This window comes from Oryzias latipes, chromosome 6 (assembly GCF_053564925.1).
Source record: "Oryzias latipes strain Hd-rR chromosome 6, Olatipes_Hd-rR_3.1".
In the NCBI taxonomy this organism is placed as follows: Eukaryota; Metazoa; Chordata; class Actinopteri; order Beloniformes; family Adrianichthyidae; genus Oryzias; species Oryzias latipes.
In genome coordinates this window covers 28,637,425-28,651,435 of record NC_136242.1, presented here as the reverse complement: position 1 = coordinate 28,651,435, position 14,011 = coordinate 28,637,425, and positions in this window count along the sequence as shown.

Sequence of the window (14,011 nt, the reverse complement as noted above, 5' to 3'; positions counted from 1 at the left end):
GGAGCAAAAACAGTAAATCAGAGTTCACAAGTGTTTTCATTTTCAAAAGCTTCTGGTGATTTGGAGGAAGAAGGGCAGGGATACGGTGGCCAAAATGTTCATGATAAAAAAAACAAATGTGTAAAGAGTGAGAAACTAAAGCAAAAGTAAATAAGAAGCGTTTTTCCGCAGGTGTTTTCCACACAGATGGAGTCTCGTTCTTTAATCCTTTTACATTTTTCTTTGAAAACAATTCAAATTGAGTCAATGAGCACAAGCTCTAATGACTCCAAATGAATTGTTTTCCTTTTGGTGACACTAACAAAGAAAGTCCAAAAGTCTGGTGTTTCATCGGGATTAGAACCTGCAGTTCTAATGCAGTGTTTTGGCAAAAGGCCACACTGTTTAGTTTGACTCCATGTTTCAAAGTTTGTATTTAAAGCTGGTCCACCTGTTGGGACCAAAATAAGTTTCGTCTACCAGGGATTTCTTTCGTCTTTTGCTTTTTTTTTTAATGACTGCACAGACAGATGTGTGTCTGGTTGCCTGATGGGAAAGAAGGGGGAGATGAGGAGCCTAAGAAGGAGTAACTACATTATGAAGAGCTGGAGAAATCCAACATGTGACAGTTGGAGCGGGCAAGGGGAGGAGAGGAAGCGACGCCATATGGCTTCACTTCAGGAGTGGAGGCCTTGGATGATTGATTGAGGAAGAGGTGAGGTGACTTCTTGGACCTTTATGCTGCAGGCGACTATTTCTGTGCAGAAAGTTTACTTGGGTTTGGAAGCTTTCAAATTCAAATCATGCAAAAGAAATATAATGTTTTGTCTCCTGAAAACAAGCTTTGGTTTAATCCAGACACTTACACTGAAGAGGAGTGATCATTATTTTTATTCAGGCCACTGTCTTTTCTTGAAACCTTCTTGACTCATGTTTTATCTGCTCTATTCTTCTGCTCATCACATGCGATTGTGCTGCAGCGTTTTGCTCTTAAAGGGGAGTGCCAACCCCACAGCGCAGCAAAGCTCAACAATCAGTTTCTTCTCAAGAGTTTTCTCAGTGTGCAGAGTTTTGATTGACCAGGAAACAGGCTGAGTATTTGAAAAAATTACTTTCACATTCAAACGGTCACACAAGGGGTTCATTCTAATTAGTCCACAGATGAAAGCACTAAAGTCTACTTGAGGGCTTTTAACTGTCACTCTGACATGAAGGACGACACCCTTGAAAATAAAATGTACTATTTTTCTTTTGACCAGGTCAGCAAGATCAGAGATGCTCTGTTGCCATGGCAATACTTTGCAGCCATATCAGGAAAAACAGTCTTAAGATCATGACACCCTAATAAAGCCCAAGAGAAAGTAAGAACATGTGTTGAGATATGGTAAAAATGTACTGAAGGTACTCAGTTTTATACCTTCCCATATCGTCCACTGACTTTGTGTCACCTGAGAAACTGGTTTGGGACATCTTGCAGCATATTTCTGCTTTTTTTTTTTCCAACTACAGCTGCAGATGTTCTACACCACGACGGCGGAGAATGTACTAAACCAGAGGTGTCCAAATCCAAGCCTTTAGGGCCTGCCTCTTGCTGGTTTTCCAGAAATCCTTCCTCATCTGCTGCTGATTACCTGGAGCAGGTGTATTTAGCCAATAAGGAGCGTCAGTGGCAGGTTGGTTGGAAAACATGTAGGACACCGACCCTTAAGGCCTGGAATTTGACACCCCTGGTTAAAACCAAAGCCCCCATGTCTATGCTGTACCTGGCCACCAACATTTCTGATTTTTTACCACTTTCACGTCCTTCCTGCAAAAACTTCAGGAGCTGTGCTCGACTCATCTGCCTCCCTGTATTGTGAGAAAGTCGTCTCCGTTCTTGCCTTAGAACAACTGAACTTCTCTTTTAGACCAGTTACTGTACCTGAAGGTCCAGAATTGTGGATCCTCTGGCCAATTTGAATGAAAACACTGAGCATTCTATCCAATTTCTCTGCCTTTTGTTTATAGGAATATCATCCACTGCTAACAAAAAGACCAAATTGCAAACACTTCCACGCAAACTATTTCATTTTACCTGGAAGATCAGATGTTTCTTTGCCAATTATGCCTTTAACTACCTGGTTTCTTAGGTTTGCAAATTGCTTTTCAACGTTAAGACCTGCATTATACCAGATTTAAGACTTTCAACTGGCTTTTCTAACTCAGTTGGGTTTGGTTCTCTGTTTACACACAACCTGTGATCAGAGAGAGGAGCATTCGGCGACTTAACCTTCATCCCACAGTGCTGTGGTGATGGTTTATCATCCATCTTTTTGCCATAGTTTCATGTGTGGAAATGCAGAAACACACGCCACATGTTAATATTTTCTCACTAGTGGCTTTATTGAGGTAAATAGACTACTTGTGAGAAACTCTGCTGCTGTAACCACAAGAAGGCACATTCCAGTGCTTTTGTGTGCATGTCCCAAGTCTGGGCAAGAACGCTGGGACATGTCAGGAGGGGCATCTAACATATAACCATATTGAAATCAATCATCATCCTGTGACACTAAAATATTTTAATCCTTTTACACCAAAGCTTGAGTTCTTGGAATTACTGTAACAGTTTACGCAATTAACGTAATTCCAGTAAATTCTGAAGCAGAGAAAAGTGTCTTTTGCTGATATGCAACACTTAGTTGCATATCATGTTTGTAAAGTCGTTATATGTTCACGTCATTAATGTAAACCAGCTTATTGTGACAGGTGACTGTGGAAACGGTTGTAGAGCTACGGTTACGGTAGGTCAAGGAGCATGTGTTGTTTTGTTAACCCTTGTGCTATCTTAGATGACCCCACCCTTACATTGACGTGTTCTCCCTACCATGACAAAGGTGGTTAAAGGTGGAAAGATTTTATGTAATCCATGGACACCAGTGAAGATCACAAATCATTGAAGAAAAAAGGTTCAGCGCACTGTCTAGTGGGTCTAGATGACCCAACTCCCCATGTTAAAGTGCCTAGGATAACACAAGGGTTAAAGGGTCAAGTCTAAGACTTGACAAATGAAAATGATTGATCGGTTGATTTATTGATACTTCAGTCCTCAGCTGAAGGAGCTGTTGATGTTGGTCGTGAACGCTGGCTCTTTGGTGAAATGAGTCTGTAGTTGAAGGTGCTGAGAAAAGAGTTGCATCAGATACACAACAGAACGGAGACACTTAACTCCCTCTTCTGTTGAGGACGTTCCTTTCTCCTCCATGACTCATTTATGAATGTTTGACACTCCAGCAAACGTGAAAATCAGGACGAAGCAGCGTAGATGAGGGGCTGATGAAGATTTTCTAACAGGCTGGTACCGGATGTGTGTCATTTCCATTTGAATGTTTAAAATGAAAGTGGGCGCACAAAACAAAGACAGACTGACTCTTCTCCACTGATGCAGCTGAAAGGACAGCAGCTCTCCTGCAGCAAGTGTCCAGAAAGCACAACTGCTGATCCAAGAATAGTCCAGTTGCTGCTTCGCCACATGTCCTGTCACCGAGTGCCTAATTGGCAAAAAACATGCGCGCCACTGCTGTGCACACGGAAGATGAATAAAAAAAAGCCTAGCCAATGCGCACACATATTATTTAATGACTTCGTCTTTTTTATTGGGACAGCCTGCCAACACAAACTGAAATGACGCACGACAGTAAGAAAGGGGGGTAAAAGCAGAAGGAAATTTAATTAGATGGAAAAAATACTATCTCTGTTTCAGAGTCTGGACTTCTCAGGTGAACCCTCAACCCCTCGTCGTGCTGGGAATGGGAATTACCGGCGCTGGCAATCACAGAGCGTGTTTCAGGAGCGCTGCGATCGGGTCACCGTCTTCCCAACGCTTTTAATCTGAAATATTTTCATGACAAGCTGCTAAAGCAGAGCTGGAGGCCGGACTGCTGCATTTGAAGTGCCCCATTTGATCACGCTGCCTTCAAGGTCTGCTATAATGAATAGAAATGAGGACACAAATAAGTGATGTTGTTTCAAGTTGCTGGTTGTTATTGTCTGAAATGGCAGTTTATCTTCTGCATTAGTGGGACAGGCGGATGTGGAGGACAAAGTGTCTGCAAACACACATCCTTTGGAGAAGATGCTCTCCACGCTTTTGCTGGGTTTGAATTGTCTCAGTGAAAACTGTTTGGCTTAGTTTTGACTCATTAAAATGTTAATGCCGCTGCTGTTGAGGCTGTTTCTCACAAACTGTCAGAAACAGAACAGACTAACTACTTCAAGGTTTCTAACTTTGGTTTTTTGTTCATATCTCCTGTTTATATGCAGGATTGTTAGACAGAGTTTTAGGGCGTCGAGAAAAAAAAAGAGTACGTCAAATTACGAGATTTAATGTCTTAAATTTACGAGAAAAAAACTCGTAAATTTACGAGATTAAAGTCGAAAGTGAGCCTACAGTGCAGCAAGTGAACACCGCACAGCAGCAGAGCAATTCAATTCAGTTTTATTCATGCAGCCCAAATTCACAACAACAGTCGTCTCAATGGGCTTCGTACCGGAAATTTTAAAGTAAACGTAAAATCAAAAGGATCATGAATACATAGAATTCAACAGGAAAATACTAAACTGAACTAACTAAACAGACTAAACTAAACTGGGCATGTCTGCCCTAAGACCCCTCCTTCTGCACTGGGTGACTTGTAAGATGGGTAAGTAAGTAACTCATTTATTTATAAGTGAACACTGTACACTTTATGCACTTTTATCAGACAGACCACATGATTTTCTTTTGAAGAAGATGTTGGCTGAGGCGGCTGATGAGTCCTCAGAGGCCGTGTAAACACGCATGTGAATTTATGTTTCCAATGTTATTGGCACGCATTAACCTAATCCTAACCCTTCTTCTGGGTCCGTTCTGCCCGCATGGATTAAAAAAGTTATGAGCAAACAGGAACTTAACAATAATCATATCAATGATAAAAGCACGTTTAGAAGATCGTCTCACTCTATGCTGCAGCTTTGTTTGTTTGTTTATGACAGATCTTGCTTTTACTTCTTCTACGGCTGTTTCCGCTATTTTAGATAGTTCTCCACATGTCAATATGATTTATTCTGACTGAAAGTGTGGCATATGTAAACATTTGTTATAATCGGATGAAGTTTTTATATCTATATAGTTTATATCTATATAGTTTCATATCTTTGATCTGATCAAAGATATTTTGTACATGTAACTGCAGCTACTGATTAGATTATTATTTTGTATTAATACTGATGAGCTAAAAACATAGATTTTCTATTATTGTTATTATTATTACCATCCGCTATATGTGCCCCACTGCATGCAACTTACTATTAACATGTCTCAATTACATTTTAATAACAATGAGTTGCTCGTGGCCTGCTAGAAGTTAGAAGCTGGGGAAAGTATGGTTCACTGGGGTTCTGTCCTCTATTCTCATCTACTTCTCCTCTCCTCTATTCTTGATCATTTATTTATCTTTTAGTTCTCCATGCTTCTTTTTGGTGCAGTGCGATTCTTGTGTTGTCCCTCTGTCCCACTCCCCTCCAATTGGCTCGTCTCTGCTCCTCGTTTCATTGTTTTTGGAAGAAAACAGTTCTTGGATGGTGTGATCAGTTCCACACACCTGATCCAAGTGACCAGCCGTGAGCTCAGCAGGGTCACCTACAAACTGAGCGGTACAGTTGATCTAGTGGATCAGGGGTGTTTGGATTCAGTCTTTCACGCCTTGACTGCATATAAGGAGGGAACGATTTATTCGTAAACTTGCGATCTCTGTGATAATTACTCACGAAACGTACTTACTTACTATGAAACTTTCCCCTGAAGCTTCAGCCACACCCACCCCATACACCCCAGGAACCTTTGAAAAAGCTCAAACAAAACAAAGCGTGCTGGAGGAATACTCATCAACACCCATTTTCTGCTGATCCAGTGGCTCCCGCTCTCCCTCTCTGCGCCTATCATTGCCAATTTTACAGTAAATGACTCCCCAAAAGAGCTGGATAGAGACAAGCCCAGCAGTGTGGGACCCGGCGCTCGCATGTAAACATGATTATATCCAGGAAGTGGCTTCACACTCGGTGACAGCCAATTAGGGTCCACGTTAGTGCAAATAATTCTTCAAATGCAGAGTAGCGGGGAGGGACAGAACGAGATGGAGGATGGAGGCAGAAGAGGGGGAGGAAGAAGGGACTGAGGGAAAGAAGAGCAATTAAAAGGGAAAGCAGCACAGATTGGGTTGTAATTACTGTGTGTGAGACACCATATTAGCACTGTTTACTTTAACTAACAGCTGAGGGGCGTTTGTGTGTGTTCACCATGAAATTCAATTATATCTGCTATTAGACGCTAGTGGCTGTCTGTGGAAAACAAATACAGAGTGATTTCATTTTTCCTCTGAAATGATGCGACATCAGTCTGTCAACAAATTTGCCTTGGAGGGTTTAAGTCAGGAGCAGTTTTTGCATGAAACCGCGTCAGTTGGGCGCAGTCGTTGACAGGAAAGGCGGATCTGTCACGGAGTGGGTCAACAGGCCGTCAGGATAATAATGGTGGAGGGCTCAATTAGTTTGCCCCCCTCCCCCCTCCGTCTCCATAAACAAAAAGGCATTACGCATCGATCCCCGGGAGTTGCTTGGGTAACAAAGCGGTGACGGCTCTTTAATGAACTGTCTTGTGCCAGCAGCTTGAAAGGGCTCCTCTTCAGATCCTGATAATTAAGTCAGTCCAAATCAAATTCAAGGAAGTGAGTTTTCCTCGCAGCCATTTTCACATGCCGTTTAATTTCGACGCTCTGCTCTGAGCTCCAGGAGAACCCAGAAGGAACATGGTTCAGCCCCGTGGAGAGATCCTGTCTCACTGACGCCTGGTTTACTTTGACCCTTCAGGCATCCAGACGTGACAAGCTATTTTCATTTTCTCCTTTGCTTATTGATGACTTTGCACAAAAGTGAAGGGCCGGGATTTTAGCTCCGAATGTCCACTCCTAAGTTCACTTTATTTCCTTCTGACAGCAGGAGTGTTTAGCAGGTGGGCAGTAAAAGAAAACGTCTTTTAAGCGTTAAATAAATCCACTCAACAAGAGGACTGGAGGCTCTGAGAGTGTATTAAAAACAGCCAGGATTGACAACAGCAATATTCAAAATAAAAAGCGTCCTCTAAAGTTTAGGGCGAAAAATTATTCAGACTTCAGAGCGACTTTTATCCTCCCTGTGATGCTGTTGTTAATCTGGTCGAGTATGTGACACAGCGCTGATGTGTGTAATCCTCATAATTCCCATGTTAAATGGAACATAATCACAGCCGAGCTAAAAGGCAATTCTGCTCGACCTTAGAAAATCAACGGAAAAGTGGGGACAGTGGGGGCGGCGACCGGGCGCCGGTTATTGCTTTCTTTTGAGTGTACGTCGACAACTCTTGAATTTAATGCATTCCTGCAGCTCCGTGAGGCCGGCTGGCCCTCAGGGGAAATAAGTGCATGCAGCCACGAGGGAATTATGAGCAAGTAACGGGAAAAAGAAGGCCTGAGACATGCTCACGGTAAGCCTTTAAGAGGGGAGGGCTGCCGGAGTGATGCATCAGGCTTTATCATACTTTAAAAATATACATCTTCTGAAGCATCCAATGAGAAAGTCAAAGGATCTCTTACTTTTAGAGGTTTTATTCATGTGTTTTTGAGCTTTATATAAAATTCAGGACGTACAATAAACATTGACTCAGTCATTTTTTTACCCTTGTGTGCTGTTTAAATGTCCACATGTCCACAGTGGAGAATAGCTAAGTCTTTAAAAATGGCTTTTGAATAAAATACAATTTTCATAAACTTTGGAGCTTTTCTTTGGGTTTCCGTTTGTAAAGGGATAACGAAGGTAAATTTGACCTTAACATGTGGCAACACATCTGATGCATCATCACCTCTTGGGCAGAAAAGCAGTCAACTTTTTCTCATCGTTGATACATTTGACTTAAACTGCTGTCTTGCTATGCTGGACTGGATATTTTGAAAACGGTCTTCATAGAAATAATAAATACGACATTTATGTAATTTGGGGTTATGGACAAATTCTTTCAATACTTTTTACATAAACGGTGGCTTTTTTTTATGATGGAGGACTTTTATAAAGTATCTATTTATTCCAATAGTTATGAATCAAGAACAGATGACATAATGATTGTAAAAGAGAGGTAGGGTCTACAATCGATGGACAACAAACTCCCTGCTCTGCTCCATTCTGATGCATCCACTTGCAGACAAATAGATCCATGCACGTCTTTCTTCGTCTGTGAAGTAACTCAAACTTCCTTTTTTGTTCTTCAAATGCAAATGCAGATGTAGCGCTGCATTATGGGATCTGTTTTTATTATGTTACTAGTGCTGCATATAGCCGGGTCATTAATAACAATAACATCAAATGATCCCACAGGATGGATATAATTAAACGCCGGGCTGGATGCAGCCGGCGAGCCTTGAGTTTGACACATGTGGGCTAGAAAGTCCATGCAGAAAAAAATTACAACCCTGCTAGTGTTTCTTTGTAAGCAGATGAGCAAGTCACGTTTTGTGTTACCCTAAGAGTTTAACCCTTTAACTCCTGAGACATTGCCGGCGACACCTAGATAAGACGCGCTCTTTGACATGCTGCAACCCTTCAACTGTTTACGCAATCCACGTGAGTCAGCTGATTCTGACGTGGAGAAAAGAGGCTTTTCATATCAGAATGTCAGTTCTGGCATTAATGAAGAGACAGGAAGGAAACGTGGGTTGGTTATAGACTCACCCTGATCATCTTTTGATCTATTTTCAAAGCATTCCCAGAGATCTTTTAATTATGATTATGCCGTTTTAGCCCAAATCTATAAACCTGTGTCATTTTCTTGGACATAGTTTCTGTAGAGTGGCAGTGCAGTGTTCCCCCGCTTATTCACGTTTCAATATTAGCGGTTTCACGGATTGGCAGATTTGTTTTTTGAGTCACGTGACTCCCCCCGGTTCATCACAAAAACTCAGCCCAAGATGCTTGTATGAGACTTTTGCATCCGAATGAGGTGCTGCGGGGGAGGAGGGGAGCGGAGACGAAGAGCAATCCGGCCTGTCGGCTTCCTTGCCGACTGCTAAAGAATATTTCCCACCGAGCAACAGCTGGATCCAGTGGTTCCTGAATCCCTACCAACCAAAGTTTGTGCCCCTGCATGGAGAAATGGCATCAGCTGACTCAGAAGCGGCCGGAAAATATTCTGATACGCTGAGGAAGATGATTGCAGAGAACAATTATCATCCGGCGCAGGTGTTTAATATGAAAGAAACCAGCTAATTCTGGAAGAAGATGCCTTCTCGCACTTGACTGATGGAAGAGGAAGCACGGCCTCCTGGTTTTTAGGCACAGAGTGACAGAGAGACACTCCTAATGTGCTTTAAAAAGTACAGTGTACAGCTCTGACTGAAAAGAAACCTCTTTATGTTGAGCAATATTCCGATGTTCTTTAATAAATGGTTCACAAAGCATCAGGAATGTTTCAGAAGGGTTTTGGATGAGTAAGGATCGCTGATGGACATTCTTTGGCTGGGGTGGGAGCTGGTTCTCCATATTCATGGATTCTGCGTATCCATGGGAGTCTCTGGTCCCTAAGCCCCTTGAATACGGGGGGGATACTGTAGTTCATCAGAAATTCACCTTTGAGTTATGGGCAGGACTGTTGGCGTGGAGTGACCCCACCTCTCATTCTCCACCTAGAGTTTGGAGCAGGGACCAGCCCAACATGTTTCCTATGTGACAAATAAGCTCTTTTTCAATCTGCAATTTTTTTTCTGCTCCTGATTGACAACGATTTGAATAAGTAAATACACAGAAATGCAATTTAGAGTTTAATTTTCTTTATATGTCCTCCATCATCAGAGAAATGTTCAGAGCAACATTGGTACAGGTTACATTCAGTTTGGTTTAGTTCACGTGACACAATTTGATCGACTTATCTCTAAATTTGAGGAAATGGTGAATATTTCATGCATAAAAGGGCTTTTAACGCTGTGAGTGTGAATCTGTGTGATTATTTCCTTCAGTGATATGGAACGCCTCGATATGAAAACAGGACTCTGTGTGGTTCGTTCAGTGAATAAAACATTCCTCTGCCAGCACGCTTTTATGCGAATGTCTCGCTCTGATTTGTTTTTGATACTTAAGCACTTCCATAATTGCGGCAGATAAGCAATACCTAACACCTCCTGAAAATTCACTCCTGCACACACGCCATTACAATAACACACGGCATTAGAATATTGGGTTTACAGCCCCGTCGTTTGTCAAGGGGCTCTTTAGGGGCTGTAAAACTGTCAGAGTGCGGGGATTTGTCATCGCCACTAAGGCCCGCTTCTTCTATTAGTCATAAAAAATACAGCTAGGCGAATGCAGGCTATGATGAAGACGCAGCGGCAAGATGGAGTGAAATGAAATGAGTGTGTGTTGGTGAAGTCACAGGCTGCTTTAACCCAACTTTTGTTGTTTCTTTATGCAATGTGACAAACAGAGAGGGAGGAGAGGTGCACGCTGCACACTCAGCTCTATTTCAAGTCTCCCTGCGCGTGCACGAGCGTGCACAAGCCTGTGCGTCTTTTGTTGGAAGTTCCCATTTTCAATATCCTGTTCCATTTCATTCTGTTCAATTGTTGCATCCCCTTCCACTTCGCACACAAACACACACGCTGCTTCTATGAAGAAAGATGACGCCAGCGAAGATGATGACAACTCCCGTCTGACATTTACTAACCTTTTGAGGATGGAGGAAGGAAAGAGAAAAAAGAAGGACAGGGGATGGACAGATGAGAGGGTCTGGGGATGAAGGGGGGATGCTTGCGCGCCCAGCCTGTTTTCTATTCGTCTCAGCTTCACATTGTGCTCGGCTCAATGAAAAAAGCCTTTGTTGCTTCATGTTCCTGTTTTCGGATCAACAGCCCAGATTTATTTACTTTTTTTAAATCCAGCAACGCAATCTTCTTTTCTTGTATTTGTATTTGGTGCATGAGTAAATATGTTGGTGTGACAGAGAGCTTCAATTTAGGCATCCTGGAAAAAACCTCAGCGTTTCCAAAGATCACATATCGATCCATCTTTACGTGTCAAATTTTCAATATCGTAACAGATTTGAGCAGCAGAAGAAGTTCAGTCAGTCAGGTCTTCATTTTCTACAGATCTGGCTGTATTTACAAGCATATTTGTAATTCTATTTCTATATTCATCATTCCACATGATTACATGTGACAGAGAACGCCTTCAGGCACCTCGTCTCCAGTCATGCTCCCGTCTGTTTTCTTCTCAGTTTCTCCCATGTTTGGACTTTAGCTGCTTTATTCTCATAATCAGATCAGTGATGGAAGTTCCTCATATCAATATTTTGTTTGTTTCAACCGGATCCACTAATGGCATTTTATTTGCATCCAATACAAGTTTTATTTCTTTGTAATTTTGGCTTTGTTGAGTATTTCAATTAATGGATCATTTCAGTTCGTTTCAGCTTTGTCACGTTTTTACGTAAAACAGATCGTTTTGAAATGATCGCAGAACTTGTTTAGCATTCTCTCTTTACACATTTTTCACACAAAAAAACATTTTAAAAGCGTAAATATTTTCTCCAGGTGACAACACCATTGTAAATTGCTTAGTTTACATGACAAATTAGCCATTTAACATTTTGAACAGTCAGTTAGGTAGAACATTAAGCAAAACGATGTGTGGCTGGGGGACAGGATTGACAGGAGGTACATGTGGACTTTGTCCTGTCTGAGGAGATTTTCCACAAAAAACAACCATGTATTTATGATTAACGATTCCATTAACCCTTGTGCTATCCTAGGCACTTTAACATTGGGAGTTGGGTCATCTAGACCCAACAAGACAGTGCACTAAACCTGTGAGGGTGGGGTCATAAGATAGCACAAGGGTTAAGCTGTGATTTTTTTTAAAGACATAATCTTCCAATGTTAAAAAACAGAAAAACATATGATTACAACATCTGATTATCTCAAATATGACCATGAAGCACAATATTGACTAACTATAGTCAATTTATAAAAAAAAGTTGTGAATAAATCATTATTCGTGCACAACTTTGCAAAAAATATGAATACATTTAGTTTTACTCTTGTACTGAGCCCGAGAACTGACATGGGTAAAATAATAAATATTCCGTTCCCACAAAATAATATTCAGTTCCCTCGAAATAATATTTTGCTCCCTCGAAATAATATTGTGTTCCCTTGAATAATTAATTTGTGCGAATAAATTCACGTGATTGCAGATACCTTCACATTTCTGTGTCTCATTACATTGGATGGAAGACACTGAGGATGTCTAGTGATCAGATTTATTTAAAAAGCTACAAAAGCATTGGTAAACATGTCTCCATGTCTGCATTTATTCACATATTCACACATTCACAAAAGCAGCTTTCTGCCGCTACTTCCGTGTCTCTGTGACCCACATTCGTTTAAGAGGGGAAAAATAAAAACAAGAATGATCTATTATTATTGTCTCTATGAAAATAAGAAAAATGTCATAATATTTAGGACGCCCAAGCTTGCTGCTTCCCCATACCGCAGCTACGAGCTGTGGTCCGCCGCAGAGCTCTTTTGCTTGTCATTCCGGAGTCCAGACAGCCGGCAGATAATGTAGTTTAGGGTCGAATAGGAATAATAATATTCAGGACTTGTCTTTTATTAACATTCTCGTTAGCAGTCACTTTACATCCGAAGGCTACATGCATCACACATATCCCATAATGCATCTCAACCAATCAACGTGTCCCTGTAACTGTGGTGCATTCAAAGAAAAACCGAATAAATGTATATCAAAATATTATTCCGTTCCCATGCATTAATTATTCCGTGGGAACTAAATATTATTTTGTGGGAACGCTTTATTTATTTATTTTACCCATGTCAAATCCCGGGCTCCAAACGTTTGACATGTCTGTTGTAAATAGGATTTTTCTTTGTCTTGTATACAATTCTTGCAAGTCTTGAATACATAATTTCCTCATTATAATTATTCATCATTCATTCATTCATTCATTCATTCATTCATTCATTCATTCATTCATTCATTCATTCATCTTCTAATCAGTTTTTCCCTTTCGGGGTCACGTGGCTACTGGAGCCTATTCCGGCCACTTGTGGGCGAAGGCAGGGGTCACTCTGGACTGTTCGCCAGTCTGTCGCAGGGTAAAGTGTCTGCAATCTCACACACCCATGCACTCTCACATTCACACCTAGGGACATTTTAGGTTGACCAATTAACCTATGAAGCATGTTCTGGACGGTAAGAAGAAGCCAGAGTCCCCGGAGAAAAGCCATACATGCACAGGGAGAACATGCAAACTCCACACAGAAAGGTCCCCCATTGATGTTGTAGTCCAGGTCCCCCAGCCGGGAATTGTACTAGGGCCTTCTTGCTGTGGGCAAGAGCGCTAAACACTGCGCCACCGTTAAGCCCTCATTAAATAATATATATATCATGAAAATACATATATAGGTATATATATATACCTATATATGTGTACATATAGGTTTATATATATACCTATATATATGTGCATATATATGTGTATATATAAAGTATATATAGATATACCAATAGATATAGGTATATAAATCTATATATATATATATATATATATATATATATATATATATATATATATATATATATATATATATATATATATATATATATATATATATATATGTAAATATATATATTTAAATCTATATATATATTTCTATATCTATGTATAGATATTTATCTATATGTAGATATAGATATATCTATATAAATAGATATATCTATATCTTTATATATATATCCATATCTCTGTCTATATATAGATCTATTTATTTATACATATATCTATTATATACCTATCTATATCTATCTATTTATAGCTATTTATATCAATCTATATCTATCTATCTATATATATTTATATATTAGATCTATCGATTGATCGATCGATCGATCGATCGATCGATCGATAGATACATACATGCAT